This window comes from Ictidomys tridecemlineatus, chromosome 6, assembly GCF_052094955.1.
Source record: "Ictidomys tridecemlineatus isolate mIctTri1 chromosome 6, mIctTri1.hap1, whole genome shotgun sequence".
Classification (NCBI taxonomy): domain Eukaryota; kingdom Metazoa; phylum Chordata; class Mammalia; order Rodentia; family Sciuridae; genus Ictidomys; species Ictidomys tridecemlineatus.
In genome coordinates, this window is record NC_135482.1 from 164,699,874 (window position 1) to 164,717,807 (window position 17,934).

Below are 17,934 nucleotides of genomic sequence, written 5' to 3' on the forward strand. Positions count from 1 at the left end.
CCCCTGAGTTCAATCCCTGGTACCTTCACCAAAAAAATAATTTGTGTAAGAAATCATAATGAAGCCAACTGAAGCTTGCTCAACTTTTTTCTTTCTCTTTCTTTAATTATTCATTAAATCATATTTGGGTATGTGCACGTTATACATAAGTAATGCACTCTTGTTATAAGGGATTCTTACCAAACAAACTAGAACTGAAAGCCTCCTCCATGCTTCTTTAGAAGCGCTAACTGCCATTGGCAGGTTGATGGCTATGTTTCAAATTATTTCTTGTACTCATTTTTTACCTTCAACAAAAACATAAACAAAGATTTGCTATATAAAATCCTGATCAGGATAAACAAACACAGTAGCCATCTGATTTCCTGTTTGTCTTTCACTTTGATTTTTATCTACCATGTCCTTTACGATGCCTTGACTCCTGTTTGTTGCTGCTAACTCCTTGACACAGAATCCTCGTGAAAGGTATGTATCATTCTCATTTTTTACCAAATATACACACATGTTCAACATCTTTCCTCTAAGTGGGGAAATTTATAGCAAACTGAAAATGCTGCATCAGTTCAAGTTTTCAGAGAAGCACTGAAGGACCCGAAGCAAGTACATTTGGCTAAACTGAGCAACAGCAAAATGCTCATTTCTGGGGAAGATATGACTCAGGAAAATGTAAACTGCAATAAATAGTCTCAAAATTATGATTTCGTCACATGAATGTGATATAGAATTCATTTTAATCATAATAATTTGCATATGCCCCTATTAAAGTATCAGGCACTGTTCTAAGCATATCACATCCATGATGTGATTTAATTCTCACATCAACCCAAAGAAGTAGGTGCTGTTGTTGTTCACAGCTTATAGATAGTGAAACTGTGCCCACTATTTGTAAATAGTAGATCAAATAGTCAAATTCCGGTCTGACTTCAAAGCTCTCATTCAATTTCTTCAACAAATATTAATTGAGCCAGGTATTGGAAAATAAGCAGACAATGGTCCATGTCCACATGGAGTTTACGACCTAGCAATGGAGATAGACATTAATCATTTAGTAAAATAATTATTTGAATTAAAATTATGATATATACCATGAAGAAAGGGTAGAACAGGGCTGGGGATGTGGCTCAAGTGGTAGCGCGCTCGCCTGGCATGTGTGCGGCCCGGGTTCGATCCTCAGCACCACATACCAACGAAGATGTTGTGTCCGCCGAGAACTAAAAAATAAATATTTAAAAAAAATTCTCTCTCTCTCTCTCTCTCTCTCTCTCTCTCTCTCTCTCTCTCTCTCTCCTCTCTAACTCTCAAAAAAAAAAAGAAAGGGTAGAACATATTTACTTATATATTCCAAACTCCTAGACAGTTTAGTTATAAAATATAACAAGATAGTGCCTATTTCAGATGAATGATAATTATTGGTTGAATATTGAATAAGAATTTTGTGAAGGGACATAATGGGGACTCAGTCCTGTCTCAGTGGAGGCCAGGGAAGGCCTTCTGAGAAGACAAGACTTGAAGGATGACTTGAGCTGACTAGAAGATAGGAGAAGCTTGCAGGGAAGGGTATATGAACAGCCTGACTACAGTACTGGAGTCAAGGCAGAACCTTGGCAGATGAAAACAGAAAGTGGACCAGTGAAGACAAGGCCCGGGGGCTGGGTGAGTGTGAATGGCCTGAAAGGAACTGTGGAAGTAGGACGAGTTATGCTCATCCAGGGTCATAAGAGTGAGTAGGACGAGTTATACTCATCCAGGGTCATAAGAGTGATATAAATATTTTTATCTTGATTCCAAGGACAATGGGTCACCAGGGAAGGGTTTTAACAAGGGCAATGTCAACAACAGCTTTCCATTGATGTTATAGCCCAAGCGTGGTCAGCAAGGAGGTGAGCTATTACCAACTGCAGCAGTCCAGACCTGCACAAGGCTGAGGGCAGTGGAGGAGGCAAGAAGGGAACAGATGACTCATACTCAGGAGTTGACTGCTGGGACCTGCAGAGTAAGAGGGACGGAGCGCCGCCTGTGTCAGTTATCTATTGCTACACACAAATCACCAAGTATTCCAAAAGGTAGTGACTTAAAACCATTATTTCATAGCATCTTCAAAGGTCAAGAATCTGGCGGCAGCTTACCTAGTTATGGTGCTGTGTCTTATGAAACCATAATCAAGCTGTTGGTGGGTCATCAAAGTCTGATCCGGGCTGGAGGATCTGCTGCCAATCTCACTTGCATGGTTGTTTGCAGGCCTCAGTTCCTTACAGTGTGGGTCTCTCCATGGGGCCAGCTGGCATGGAATTTGGCTTCCCCCATGTGAAAATCCAGGAGAGAATTAGAGAGAGAAGGAGAAAGGAGGAGGAGGAGGAGGAGGAAGAAAATAAAGAAACTTTACAACTTATCTCAGAAGTGACATACTATCACCTCTACTATATTCTACAGGTCATGCTGACTAAATCTAATACACTTAGAAAGGAACTGCACAAGTAGGTGAATACCAGGAAGGAGGTGGGTATCACTAGGGGCTACCTCCAAGGCTATTGACCACCACCATGAAGTGATGCTTTCAAATGAGGATAATTTGTGAAATTTTGTATGTGTGCGCATGTGTGCGAACAGTTTTGCTTATTTTCTTACAAAGTGGCAGTTTACAAAGGTGTGTATAGGAGTTAGGTAGATCACAGAGATAATGCAAGTTATTGGAACACTGAAGAAAAGAGACTCATGAGGAGGGGCCTGACATTGGGAGGCAGACATAGCCAGTGACGTACTCAAGCCAGCTCATAGGACACATGGGAGGGAGCTGAATGTTAGCATCTTTTACAAACTGTATTCAATGATGTCACATTGGTACCCTAAAGTCAGTTAGGGCATATCAGGAATAGTATCCCATGGAAATAAGCAAATACTACAAATCGGAACTTTTTTTTTTTCCACAGACCCAATTCTTAAACATTGACCAGCATACCACTGAACACAACCAGGCTGAGGCAACTCCAAGGGATGTTAGCAGAGAGAAATCACACCCAGATCTCACTCTTAAGATTGAGAGAGGACCAGACTCATCCTGGAAGCCAGAGAACGCAGGAGCCCCTGAACGCAGGAGCCCCTGTACACTCTATACAAACTATCCCCTGAGGCAGATGGCAAGCTGGAAGAGGATTCTGCTAGAATAGATCAAAGCAAAGCAAGGCTCCCTATCAAGATGACTCTTCAGCATCTCTAGCAAGCAACTGTAGACAGTGACTCAGTTAACTGAAAGAGAAACAAAGTATCATTTGCCAAAATATCTCTTCATTATACTTTTTCTATTAAATGCATTTCTGAGGATTGAACTCATGCCTGCTATATTAGTATTCAACCACTAAGCCACATCTCAGTCTCCTAATTTTTAAATTATTGTGGTACTGGGAATGGAAGTCAGGAGGGCTCTAATTCTGAGCTACACTCCCAGCCCCTCTTATTTTATTTTTGAGACAAGGTCTCATTAAAGTGCTGGACCTGGCCTCAAACTTGCAAACCTTATGTCTCAGCCTCCCAAGTAGCTGGGAGCCTAGTTATGTACTTTCTTACCCACCCTACTCACTTGATTTCCCACATCAATGGTAATAAATTTGGCAGACAGTGGAAAACACTGGATTTTCTAGTTTTTGTTGTTGTTTTTTTGGTAAACAATAGAAACTGACTCTGGCTAAGTTCAGAGAGAATTTATTGGAAAGATATGTGACAGCGCTCTCTCTCTCTCTCTCTCTCTTCTCTCTCTCTCTCTCTCTCTCTCTCTCTCTCTCTCTCTCTCTCTCTCTCTCTCTCTCACACACACACACACACACACACAAAAAAAAAAAAAAAAAATCCAAGGAATGATGTTTGGAAAGGACAGCCCTGCATTATTTAAGTAGTAATTGATGATCTCAGGATCATTGCTGAAATAAATCCTGTTCCATTTTTTTTAACCAGTTCTTGAGTTACCTTGTTCAATATGTACTATCCTAGAATAAAATGTGATTGGTCAACTTCAGCGTCAGAGACCACTTGGCAAGATGGCAGCAGGGTTCCTTAACTGCCACAAGGAGGAACCAATAATTCCCAGCAAGGAATCCAGAGCCCTCTTAGGAGCAGGAGGCGGAATGCATGCTGGGAAGCCAAGGAGCAGCAAATGTCCACTGCAATCTAGGATTCCCATCACTCTGGGGTCCCTCTTGAGTTAGGGGTGCGGGGTAATTTCAGACATTAATATGGAATTAATTGTTCTTTTAAAAACTCTAGGCATAACATTACTAGTTCAGAATGCCAACCGACTTGACATTAAGAGAGTTAAATTTAAAAATTAAAATCAATGATAATTTAATAAATGTGGGAACTAAAATAAATAGGAAACTGAAAGAAAAGCTGAAATGCACTGACGTTTAAGATGAAAATAAAACACCATTGTTTTGTCAAATCTGGTGACCACACAAGTGTATTCAGTAGCATTAGGAATGATTGGAAAACTTAGGAGTTAAAATGGAGACAGGCTATAAAGTGTTATGAGTTTGGAGGAGACTTTCTGGTGTACCTTGGTAGTAAATATGGGTTAAAAGAAAATATTTGGCCTTTAAGGACATGGCTCCCCTGACCTGCAGTGTTCTTTTCACTCTTCCAGAATCTGCTAACACCTTCAAGATTGGGCTCACCTGTCTTCTTCTCTCTGAGCCTTCCTGGACCAAATCCAGCCCAAACCATGATTAAATAATGCTTCTTGTCTATGTCAAGCATTTCATATTTCCCCAATGTCCCCTCAGCTTGTTACTTATCTTTTATGTGTATATACTGACCCTCAACCAGGGCCAAGAACATTGGAGGCAGTGTCTCTATCACAGGATGATAAGCTGGCTCTTGGAAGTTTGATGTAACCTTTTCAAAACTTGGTCTTCCTTCCCTTTTCTGGTTGCTCTTCTATTTAAACCTTGAAAATACTGACTTCAACAAAGGTTTGTCCCTCTTTCCCCTTTTTCTGTCTCATAATGTTATCTGTGTTTTCATAAGATTAGTGACAAAATACATATCAAAGCCTAGGCAGGACTTACACTCAGATGTTTGAGGTTTTTTTTGAGGCCCTTCTCACTACAATCATATGCACACCCCTATAATGGTTACTACTCTTAACAGTGCTTGCCTTGTGCTACTGTTCTTCCTCAATGATCTCATCAACTTGGGCAGTTTCAACCGGGATCTTTTAGGGAAGGATTCTCCATCCGCCTCCAGCTGACTCATCTCCCAACCCCAGTCCCATATTTCCAACTGTATGTTCTGTAAACATCTCAAACTCAGCACATCCTAAATCAAACCCATTCCACTGTGTAAATCTACTTCCTTTTATTGAAACACTTGATCTCCAGTCAGAACTGTGCTAGATGTGGCTTATGCTTGAAGTCTCAGCAACATTTCCAGAATGCCCCTTCTCACTCTTCCTCAGCCATGACTGGTTGCCAAGTCCTGATTGCATCTGCCATTGTGCTGCAAATGTTCCATTTCCTTTGCAGTCCCATGTTCAGCCTTCATTAAATTTCAATTCAAACCCTGATAGAACATCCTGACTTATCCCTCTATCTCTGTCCCCACCTCAACCCATATTCTACAAGGTCACCAAAATCCTTTTCCTGAAACCCTGATAAGATCTCGTCAAACCTCAGTACCCCTTCTCCCTTGACATACATAAAGTTTTGAATTCCCTCTGCTGTGCCATGTAAACAGTCCAACTATCTATAGTTTGTAACCCAACCAAAGTTTCTCGCCTTTTCTGTAGTCCCCAAACCCAAAACACCTTCCTTATTTCACATTCCAGAATAATCTCTTTATCATTACACAATTAACTTTGCTAAGTCATTCCTTTGTCTTGATCAGTCTTACCATTCAGGATCTTCCTAAGACATCTTATGAATTTTAACAGTTAAAATTAATTATTCCTGTGGGCTGGGGTTGTGGCTCAGTGGTAGAGCACTTGCCTAGCATGTGTGAGGCATTGGGTTCGATTCTCAGCACCGTGTATAAATAAATGAACAAAATAAAGGTCCATTAGCAACTAAAAAAATAAAATAAAGTTAATTATTCCTTTTATTAGTAATAACTATGAATTATAAAGAATTTAATATGTGCCAGGGATAACATTTTCCCCAGGTTTCTTATTGATGCATTATCATTGTACATATGATGGGATTTGTTACGTATTCATATATGCACACAATACAAATATAACAATATAATTTGGCCAATCTCACTCCCCAGCACTTCCATCCTCTCTTCCCCCCTCCCTCCCCTGTCCCTTTCCTCTACTGATCTCCATTTTATTTTCATGAGACTTCCCCCACACACCACCACCGCCACCACCTTTCTTTTCCTTGTTCTGCTCTAGCTTCCACAAAGGAGATAAAACATATGGCCCTTGACCTTCCGAGTTTGGCTTATTTTGCTTAACATAATGATCTCCAGTTCCATCCATTTTCCTGCAAATAACATAATTTCATTCTTCTTTATGGCTGAATAAAATCCCATTGTATATATATATATATAAAACACATTTTCTTTATCCATTCATCCACTGAAGGATACCTAGGCTGATTCCATAGTTTGGCTATTGCGAATTGTGCTGCTATAAACATGACTTTGCATGTATCAATGTAGTATGATGACTTCAATTCTTCAGGATAAATACTGAGGAGTGGTATAGATGAGCCAAATGGTGGTTCCATGCCTAGTTTTTTGAGGAATCTCCATACTGATTTCCATAGTAGTTTACTAATTTATAATCCCACCAATAGGGTAAGTGTTCCTTTTTCTCCACATCCTCTCCAGCATTTATTATTATTTGTATTCATTTTTTTTTTTTTTTGGTACCAGGAATTGAACTCTGGGGAGCTTAACCACTGAGCCACATCTTCAGCCCTTTTTGTGTTTTTATTTTGAGACAGGGTCTCACTAAATTGCTTCGGGCCTTGCTAAATTGCTGAGCCTGGCTTTGAACTTCTGGTCTTCCTCCCTAAGCCTCTGGAGCCGCTGGGATTATAGGCATGTGCCACCATGCCTGTCTTAATTTCTAGGTCTATATCCAGTTGATCTTTGTGCAGGGTGAGAGATAAGGATCTAATTTCATTCTTCTACATATGGATAGATAACCAGTTTTCCCAGCACCATTTGTTAAAAAGGCTGTCTTTTCTCTAATGTATATTTTCATGTGCCAGAGACTTTACATATGTTATCACATTTAATCGGGATCATAAACCAGCAAGTTAGGTCATCACAGGCCATGGTCCTTTATCCAATGCCATGAGGCCAGCTATGCTTATGAATTCAGAATGTCTAATTTTAGAAATATAATAGAGTAGTAGTTGTCTTGGTTTCTCTATCTGTAAAATATGAGCTCAATGTTTCCCTCTTGGGACTTTTGTGAAATAAGCAATGTATTCCTTCAGAGAAAAGTCTAACCAAATGCCCTTTTAAATGCATTTTTGGGGTTTCCTTGACTGTTAAAATAATACTGGCTTGTGAATAATACCTTATCAGGAAAATAAATGGATCTAACTTTTGCAGTTACTGAATATGTAACAGGAAAGCAATTTAAATGGTGGTAAGCACCTTCATTTTGTTGGTGGTGTCTCCTTGTCTTTCTTCATTTTTACTACCTTCTGCTAATTGCTCATCAACCCTTTACTCAGCATTTCCTATCAAAAGCACAGAATTCTACTGGAAGAAAAACGCTTTCTTCAGTTTTTTTGCCTATCTTACTATTAATTTATAATTTTCTCTGGAAAAATTGTTAGACAATCATTCCTTCCTAATCTGGCAAAAACACTTCATGAAAATTGTGCTAAGTTTCAGGAATTCAATGCAAAAACCATGAACAAATCCTTTCCCTTTATTCTTCCATGGGTCTAGATGCAGAAAAGATCAATGATTTTAATGCTGAATGCATCACAGTAGCCAAGACATGAAATCAACTGAAGTGTCCATTGACAGATGGACAGATAAAGAAAATATGGTATATATACACAATGGAATATTATTCAGCCATATAAAGAATGAAATTCTGTTATTTGCTAGAACATGGATCTCAATGGAGAATATCATGTTAAGTGAAATAAGCCAAACACAGAAAGACAAATAACACATGTTCTCATTCATAAAATGTTGATCTCATAAAAGTAGAGAGTAGAATAGTGGTTGGTGGATGATAGGAAGGGTAGGAGAGACGGAAGATAGAAGAAGATCAAATAACAGTTACTAAAACACAGTTAGATAGGAGGAACAGGTTCCAGTGTCCCACAGCACAGTAGGGTGACTGGTTTACAACAATTTATAATGCATTTTATAAAGAACTAGAAGACAATATTTGAAGTTTCCTTCCACACACACACACACAAAAAAGATAATTATTTCAAGGAGATAGAAATGTCAATTGCCCTGATTTGATTATTTATTATATTGGATTATCCCACTACCCCACAGATATGTATGATTATTGTGTGTCAATAAAAAATTTTAGAAGATAAATAAGGAAAAAAAAAGAAGTTACTGCTGAAAGGGACCTTGATACCTAAGACCTAGTTTACTTGGTACCTAAGACCTGAGTTTACTTATCTGTTCCATTTGGAACAGGGAACTGATGTGACCTTCTCAAGCCCACGCAGTTAGTTGGTGAAACAACACAGGCCAGATATCAGCTTCTTCTACCTACCCCCATCCCCAAGCAACCACTGATCTGCTTTCTGTCATTACAGATTTATTTGTTTTTTTCCAGAATTTCAGACAAATGAAATCATATGGTATGTGTTCTTTGTATCTGGCTTCTTTCATCCAGCATAACATTTGGGGTTTTTTTTTGGTTGTTGTTGTTATTTTCTTTCTTTCTTGTTTTTTTTTTTTTCCAACCAGGAATTGAACCCAGGGGTACTTAACCACTGAGCCATATCCCCAGCCCTTTCTATATTTGACAAGATAATTTGCTAAGTTGCTTAGGGCCTTGTTAAGTTGCTGAGGCTGACTTTGAACTTGGGATCCTCCTGCCTCAACTTCCCAAGCAGCTGGGATTACAGGCATGTGCCATGGTACCCAGCTTTTATTGTTTTTTGAGATAGAGTCTCATTATGGTGACTAGTCTGCCTCAAACTCTTAGACTAAGGCAATCCTCCTACCTCAGCCACCTGAGTAGCTGGGACTACCAGTGCATGCTACTGCACCTGGCTTCAGCCTAATTATTTTAAGATTCACCCACATTTTTGCACATATTGGAACAGTATGCATTTTTGTCATTTTAAAAACATACCACAACTTATTTAGCCATTCTTCTCATTATAGCTTTTTAATAATAATTTTTTAAATTAGAATAATTTCTCTAACTTTTTCTTTGTCAAAATTATTTCAGTTATTCTTGGTCCTTTTAGAAACTATTTTTGTCGATTTTTATTAAAAAAAATCTTGTTCAATTCCTAGTAAGCACCAAGAAAAGGAAAAGAAAACATTAACCATCACATCTCTGAAAAGAAGTATTTGGAAACTTTTGATTTCAAAACTAAAAGAGAATTAAAGCCCTTCATTTGCATTCAATGAAGCAATGATATCCAGAGATGTAATGGTTTGATCTAAAATCACATACATTTGTCCATTTATTCATTCACTTAAAAATTCAACATTGAGAATTGAGGATGTATGTAATTCAGGGGAAGAGTGCTTATTCAACATGGGAAAAGCCCAGGGTTTCCTCACTAGCATCATACATTCTCAAAAAAATTCAACATTCATTCTAAAAACATTTACTAAGTGCTTGCTTATCAAATACCTGTCATACAAACTAAATAAAAACTTAAAAACCCTACTGAATTCTACATTTAAACATGTCAGTGTTATGTTACATAAATGATACTTGAAATAAAGCTGTTTTAAAAATAATAAGATCTGCTGGGCACAGTGGTGCACACCTGTAATCCAGTGGCTCTGGAGCCTGTGTCAGGAGGATCTGAAGTTCAAAGCCAGCTTCGACAACTTAGCAAGACCCTGTCTCAAAATTCAAAATAAAAAAGAAATGGTCATGTTGCTCAGTGGTTAAGCACTCCTGGGTTCAATACTTGGTACCTAAATAAATAAACAGTAAGATCCATTTCTTCCCATGAAGTTTAGTGGACACATGAGATAAGCAAAAACAATTACAATAAAAAGTGAACATGCTGTCACAGACCTGTGTGCTTATCCACTTAACACTGAAGCATCCTGGGACTCAGGCCTCGGACCTCTTCAACTTGTTTTACTATAGCCACTCTCTTCATGAGGTCACTTAGTGTCATTGCTTTAAAACTCAATTGAATTTTATTAACTCCAAATTATTTTTTTATCTCAGTAGATCTCTCTCACACAAACTTGCAGCTCAAACAGCCAAGTGACAATATGACTTCTCTGTTTTAAAAGCATCTCAAAATCATCATACCCAAAACCAAATTCCTGGTCTTCCCCTCCAAATCTGCTCCTTCTATAAATTTCACCATCTCAATTGCATCTTTTCTAGTTGCTCAAGCCAAAAACCTTGGCATCATCTTTGATTTGTTTCTTTCTCTCATTCTCTACATTTAATCCTTCATGAAGTTTTATTAGTCTACCCTTAACATACATCTAGAACCTCACTACTTCTCACTACCTCCTCTTCTGCAATTCTGGCTCAAGTCTTCATCTTGTTGGATTATTGCTCCCCCCCACCACCACCCAATAATTCATATTCTCTAACAACAAAAAGGAAACTTTAAAAACATAGCTCAAATCAAGTCAGTTCTCTGATCAAACCCTTCAGTGACTTCCCATTTCACTCCTAGTGACAATCAAGGTCCTCTCAGTGGTCTCCAAGACCTATAAAATCTGGTCCACTATCTCTATCCTTGAACCTCTCTCTGATCTGCTCCACTGTTCATATTTCTGCTTATTCTCTTCCATCCACACGAGCTCCCTTGCTATTCTTCAAATATTACTAGTAAGCACCTATTGAAGGGCCTTTGTATTTTATGTCCCCTCTGTCTAGAAAACTTTTCAGCATATAGCCCCAGTGTTCACTCCCTCACCTTCTTCAAGTCTTTGCTCACACATTACCTTCTCATTGAAGTCTTCCCTGACCACCCAATTTCAATTCGTATCTCCCTTACCCCGCACATCTTCCCCTGGCATTTCTTCTCACTTCCCTATTCTATTTGTTCCTTAAGCAGTTGTAGTCTCCAAAATACTACATACATAATTTACTTGTATAGTTCATTGTGTTTATCCCTACAGAGGCCCATTACATCTTGCCTGTTTTGTTCACCACTGCTTTCCAGAATCTAGAACAGTAGACATAAAATATTTGAGTGGGTGAATAAATGTGTCCAATACTCTCAGAAAAGGAAATGAGTGGTTTTCTCTGGAACTACATCAGGGTGTTTTTTTACCACTTTGGGGAAGGTGGTGGCTAAAAGGAGGGGAAACGTTGCTAGCTTGTAGGGAAGAGTTAATGTAGAAGTTGAACTGAGCTGTGAAGGATGATCAGCAACTTTCCAAACAATATAGAGAAAGGCATTACAGGTAGGTGGAACAGTGTACACGAGGCTGGGATGTTTTTCAAAAGTACAGCAGCATAGTGAAGAGTTGAGTAACACATTGGGCAAGTACAGAGCAGGAAAGAGAATGGGTGGGACAGACAGGGGTATAACTAGCAGGAACACTACTAGGGAGGAGCACTAGTAGGCAGCCAGCACCACCTCAGAAGGCCTCTGCGTGAACCCAGTCTCCCAACTTCCTCTCCACTGTCTTGTCTAATGCCCCATACAGTCACCCTTTTCAGTCTAAAACTTACCTTTCTTTTAGGTTTGATGGGTTAATGTCTTTACTATACACATTTTGTGATCCCAGAGAGTGAGATTTAAGGACAATAGTAAAAATAGGCATATTTGAAAAATCTGAAAAAGATTTATATTTTGAAATAGATTATAAATTTTTGATTACTCAAATCCAAAAGACTGAAGCAATTGAAACTTAAAAAGAAATGACAGTTGGTAGTAGCCTGAGTCAGTCTATTTTCATCAATTTTAGTCTGTAGTGGGGAAAAAAAGCCACACAGGATTGTGGAAATAGATGTAAATTTGGGGGGGTATTGAAAAATGTCTTTAAAAGTCTTAGGCAATTGATAACTGACAAACTGAAATTTATCTTATGTTAATTATTATGTATTTGTACTATTAAGTAATGAGGAGTAGGAAATTATTGCAAACTGATTATAAACTGTAATGTTGTTCTTTTTATTCTTAAAACTACTCTAATTCTCTTTATTTTTAGTGGTAAAGCAGAAGATCTTGTGCCTTTTCATTACATTAAAAGTAGACAATGTACAGAAAAATTATACATTCATTAGTTCAACCCACAACCTCAGGGAATGCCCTTTTTGAGGTGGAGAATTCAGTGTGCCTTGGGTTAGGATACAGAGACTCAGAGCTGAGCATGGGAGCACAGAAGAAAGAAAGCAAAATCTCTGACTCAGGCAGGCAGCAATGAATTTGGGGAGAAAGGCACAGTGTGAGGTACCAAATTCCAGGGGGTGGACAGAGCCCAGAAACCAATGGAAGTAGAGACAAGCATCAGAGGAACCAGCCTGCTACAGAGACCTGTGCTGTGGTCTTGTCCAAGGACAACTTGAGAACTCTAAGATGCCACTGGTGGAATGTTCCAGTCTCCTGCCAGGAAAAAAGAAAAAAAAAAAAAACAAACTTTGGGAGGTTTTCACCACATATTTGAAGTATGGAAAACAAAGAAGTTTTTCTAAAACTATCCTAGGAGATCGTATTAAGAAGATCTGGAAAATAATATCAGAAGCCTTTGAATTTGAGGGAAAAATAGTATAAAACAAAGTGTACATTTCTGTACACTTCTAAGTGAACTAGAATTCTAATTGAAAGAATAATTAAGTTGTCAATAAATCCTTTTGTGATCTTAGTTCAAGTTGATAAGCTCTTCTAGTGTTATTACTCTTATAAACACCTGGCCAAGGTAGGCAATATCTAGTTGAGTCAAGATCTAAATTTCCAGAGTAGACAAAACCAAGTAAATAGTCCTCTTTTAGGATTCTTTCCTAAAAGAGACTTAAAGGGTATTTTGTTTTGTTGGCCTGGATAAGCAACTGTCCATCTAAATAATAGCACAATAATTTGTAGATAAGATAAATCATTTAGTGTCTCTATAGAATAACAAATCATGATAGTTCCTTTTTCATGTCAACATAGTCTTGATAACAGATGTTGGTGGAGGCAAAGCAATTGATACATTAGTCCCACTCAAAGAACAGGGAAGCCAGGTGCAGTGAAGCATGCCTGTAATCCCCACAGTTCAGGAGGATGAAGCAGGAGGATCACAAATTCAATAACTTAGCAAGGCCCTAAGCACTTAGTAAGACTATTTCAAAATAAAAAAATAAAAAGGGATAGGGATGTAGCTCAGTGGTAAAGCACCCCTAGATTCAATCCTCAGTACCAAAAACAAACAAATACAAAAAAAACAGGAAAGAAAGCAAGAGAATTGAGTATGTGACTTTGTCACATGGGTGAAGTGTGGTGGTTTGGAGGACTGAATGTTTGCCTTATTCCAGCAAGGCCTCTCCAGATCTGACTCACCTCTTGGGAAGGCACTGCCCACCTCTTTGTATCATAAATTGTTTAGTAAACCAACCATTCCTGAAAGCAAAAAGTTATAAAATTCGGTAAAATTTATCTTGAGCTCTGAATGAATATATCCAAATAAATATCATTTATTAAGGGAATGCAGTAATATATGACAGTCTTCAAAAAGTAAAGCTCAGCTGAAGCTTCAACTTGTTGCTTGTTTGGCATTTGAAGTCAGAGAAGAGACAGCCTTTTGCTTCCCACCACTTACCCTGGGACAGGCAGGCTGCCTCCTGGGAGAGGGCTTCTAAGGCCACTCTTTCAAGCCCATAACTGATTCACCACATCCTGCCCCCTGGAAATGGGGCACAGCCATGCTTTGGCACATCTGCCTTTTTTGAATGCTCCTGAAATGTTAACAGCTGCATCTGGGCTTGCCAAGAGGATGCTTTCCTGACACAAAAGGCCTTTCATTACAATTTTCAATGCCATGTGTGATATTTGAGTTCTTCTATTACTCTTTTTTTTTCTATTACTCTTATTCTTGAGGGTGCTTTTTGTTTAGAGCACTGTTTTTGCTTAGAGCACTGGTTAAAACTTGGGGATTGCACTGGAAGTGTAGTAGTGATAGAGCACTTGCCTAGAATACATGAGGCCCTGGATTTGGTCCCCTAGCATCACAAAAACAAAACAAAACAAAAAACTTGGGGATGTCTTTTCCTTAGACCTGAATTATTCTGTACACACAGACAGACTTATAAAAGTACACTAAATATACCTTTGGAATGAATGATCTTCCAGATGGAAGGAGAACACCTGAGCAATTCAATACAAACTGACATTTTTAATAAGTGACATATGATATCTTATGTTTTAGTGTTGTGTTCTTCTGATTTCAAATACTGTTTCTTAAAAGGAATTTAGGGAGATGAAAAGTTTATCATCCTTAAGTGTATCCTTTAGGGTTATTGATTTATTTACTTTGTACCCTTGGTGAGAACAAAGGAAAGAGAATATCAAGCTTACTTAAAAGTTGGCAGGGGTTTTCCCTCCAAACGTTTCAGTACAATTAATTAGGACAACAGGGAAGCTTTTCATGAAAGTTGTATCTTTGGGCTTAATTCAAGTTCTTCTGTCTTAACATGCTGATTACTAATTCCCTCCTATCCTGTCATGTAGCTTTTGATTGGTGACTCCCTGTCAAAAAGCAAATAGAAAATCAGATTGGTGGTGCACTGCTCTGCGGAATCCCAGCAACTCAGGAGGCTGAGGCAGGAAGATTGCAAATTCAAGCCCAGCCAGCAATTTAGGGAGATCCAGTCTCAAAATAAAAAATAAAAAATGTTGGGCTGGGGTTGTGGCTCAGTGGGAGAGTGCTCGCCTGGCATGTGTGAGACCCTGGATTCAATCCTCAACACCACATAAAAATAAATAAGTGAAATAAAGGTATTGTGTCCAGCTACAACTAAAAAATAAATAAATAAATAAATAAAAATAAATATTTTTTTAAAAATGTAAGGTCAGGCAACAGCGACCAAAGGAGGCAGATTTTAAAAGCCTGCTGAATGAATTGAGATTTCACTCCTGGGCGGAACCCTCAGACCAACAGAATGGGTCTAAGGAGAAACACACTGGGGCTTGACTGGACTGGAATTTTTATCGGGCTTAGGGCAGGAAGGGAGGGCTTAGGCTAGGAAAAAGGATTTTTAGAGTCCCTTGTTCTACTGGGGTTGGTGGGAGGAGGGTAGCTGGCTAAGATCCAGGATTAGCCAGGAGACCTGGCTGATGGACAGGCGGTTCTGTCAGTGCCTGATTGGTGGTTCTTTCCAGTCCTCTGGTTGCTTGGTGCTTTGTTCCTCAGCCACCTCCACCAGCCTAACAAAAAAGGCTCAGTGGTAGAGTGCCCCTGGGTCCAATTCCTAGTACAGAGAAAGAGAAAAGAAAGAAAAGGAAAAAATGTAGAGAGCTGGATATAGTGTTGCCTACCTCTAATCCTAGCTACTCAAGAGGCTGAGGCAGGAAGATTTCAAGTTGAGGCCAAAATTGCTTTTAAAAAAGGGCTGGCAATAGAGCTCATCAGTCAAGTACTTGGATAGCATGTGAGAGGCCCTACAATTCCCAGTACCATTAAAAAATAAAAGAAAGAAATTGGAAACAGATTTCCTAACAGTAAAGTTATGATGTATCTAACACAATAAATCATATTCCTAATTTCAAATTATAGTTTTGATCAAAGGGGAAATATCACTGTATAAATTACTGTTTCCAAAACACAATTACTGTTATAATTAATTTTTTGATTTTTATCTATCTATAAATATTATTTAGTTTCTGATAATGTTATCTTATCCATATACTCATAACATATGGATAAGATAACATTTTTTTTTTAAGTGCTGGGGATCAAACCCAGGGCCTTGCACATGCTAGGCAAGTGCTCTACAGGATTAGACTGTAGTCTAAAACTGATCTACACTCCCAGCCCTTTTTAGCGGATAGAAATTGAGGATCTGTCAACAAGGATTTTATTAGCTAGTGGGAGAAATCAAGTGGACCTATATGAAGACATCTCTACCAAGTGATGTTCCACATTGTAGTAGAGGTCATGACCCAGGCTTCTTCAGGACTGTGACACTTATTTCCCCAGTTGCTGAGAGTGAAGGTCCAGCAACTGGTTGATGAGAGGCTGTAGTCCCCAACCTACAGAAAGGGTAACTCAGAGGGAACATTCCAGCTCCAGGCCCTGTGGGACAGTTTGACCTTTGGTACAGTTTCCACAGTTTAACTCCTCCCTCTGCCCATTCCCAATTCCTTCACTTCCCTACAGGTATTGACCCCAGGGCACTTCCCATTATATTTTCTGTTTGCAAATCTCTGTTATAGGGTTTGATTGCTGGGGGAATCCCAGCTACAACACCTTCAAATACTTACAAAACAAAATTGAGAGGCCCAGGAATCAGTCTTGCTACCATCACCTTAGTTTCCTCTCTCAACTTCCTCAAAAAGGGTTGGTTGGATCAGATCTCCAAAGTAACATAAAAGTCTAATGTGTCACAATAATCATTCAATTTGGGTTGCTCTTCTAAAAATAACTACTATCAACTGAAAAGAATGCAGAATCAAAACTCAATAACTTGGATTCAGTTTCCCAAATCAATTACTAATCTTGGCAACATGAATAGAATTCCCTGCAAATATCCATTTGACAACAGAAGAAACTGAGGTAAATCATCTCTATTGTGAGTTTAATTCCACAGCCTTCAGTTTCTTTCTTTCCTCTGTGCTTACAGGAGCCAAGTAAATCTATTCAAATATCTCATTGCTTGGAACCTGGTCAGTAGTCTCATAGATGGTCAGTAGAATCCATCTGGAATCAGATATCTCAGAATCAACCTATACTTTATTAATATGCTTAAATGATGAAATATTAAAGGAAGAAAGGACTTTAGTACAATTTATAAAGATAATATGGAAAAATTGTAAAGAATTTGCTAAATGAAATAAATCCACTAATTATAATACACGACTCCCCTGCTTAAAGTCTCAAATCCTTGGAGTCTTATTTTATCATCTTAGATTATTTTTTATGATGTAGATATTGTTAAAACCATTGCAATACTTGTTTTAACCCCTTTGTTCCTAGCAGGTGTCTCAAAACAAACCATATCTGACAGAGGCACATTGTCAGTTGCTGCTACTAGCACCAGGGTATGCTTCCTGTAGTTTTTGGTTTTTTGTTTGTTTGTTTGTTTGTTTGTTTGTTTGTTTTGGGGGGAGGTACCAGGGATTGAACTCAGGGGCACTCAACCACTGAATCATACCCCCAGCCCTATTTTGTAATTTATTTAGAGACAGGGTCTCACTGAACTTCTTAGCACCTCGCTTTTGCTGAATGAGTTTGTGAATCTCCTGTCTCAGCCTCTCAAGCTGTTGGGATTATAGGCATGTGCCACTGTGCTTGGCTACTTTTTGTTTTATAATGATGGGTAAAAGTTGGGTCCTGTCCAGAAGAGGCAAAGATGCATGAGAAAATGTGTTGTCTCTCCATTGCACATGCTGTGTCTTCTGCCTAGAACACTCCTCCACCACTTCTTCATCTGGTCAGCTCCTACCACTATACACATCCCCAAAACTCTCAGCTAAGACATTGCATCCCTACAGAAAAGCTTTATTGATGCTGCAACATGGGTGAGCAACCTTCCACAGTTTTCCACAAATGTCTGCAGGTCCTTAGTATATAGGGCTTTGTCTATCTCCTCGCACCGATTGGACTTAAGATCAGGATGGTGGCCCTCAGCTCTGCTGCCTTAAG

The 17,934-nt window shown here is 38.8% G+C and overlaps 1 protein-coding gene and 1 long non-coding RNA gene across 2 annotated transcripts in view; both read left to right on the forward strand.

The window, feature by feature from the left end:
• Positions 1-17,934, forward strand: part of Wdfy2 (WD repeat and FYVE domain containing 2) — a 252,580-nt gene that overhangs the window by 43,019 nt on the left and 191,627 nt on the right. The window lies entirely within an intron of this gene.
• On the forward strand, positions 472-5,491 carry LOC144365161 (uncharacterized). The gene is made up of 2 exons (XR_013423408.1): positions 472-2,063; positions 2,928-5,491. It is a non-coding gene; the product is annotated as an uncharacterized LOC144365161 (long non-coding RNA).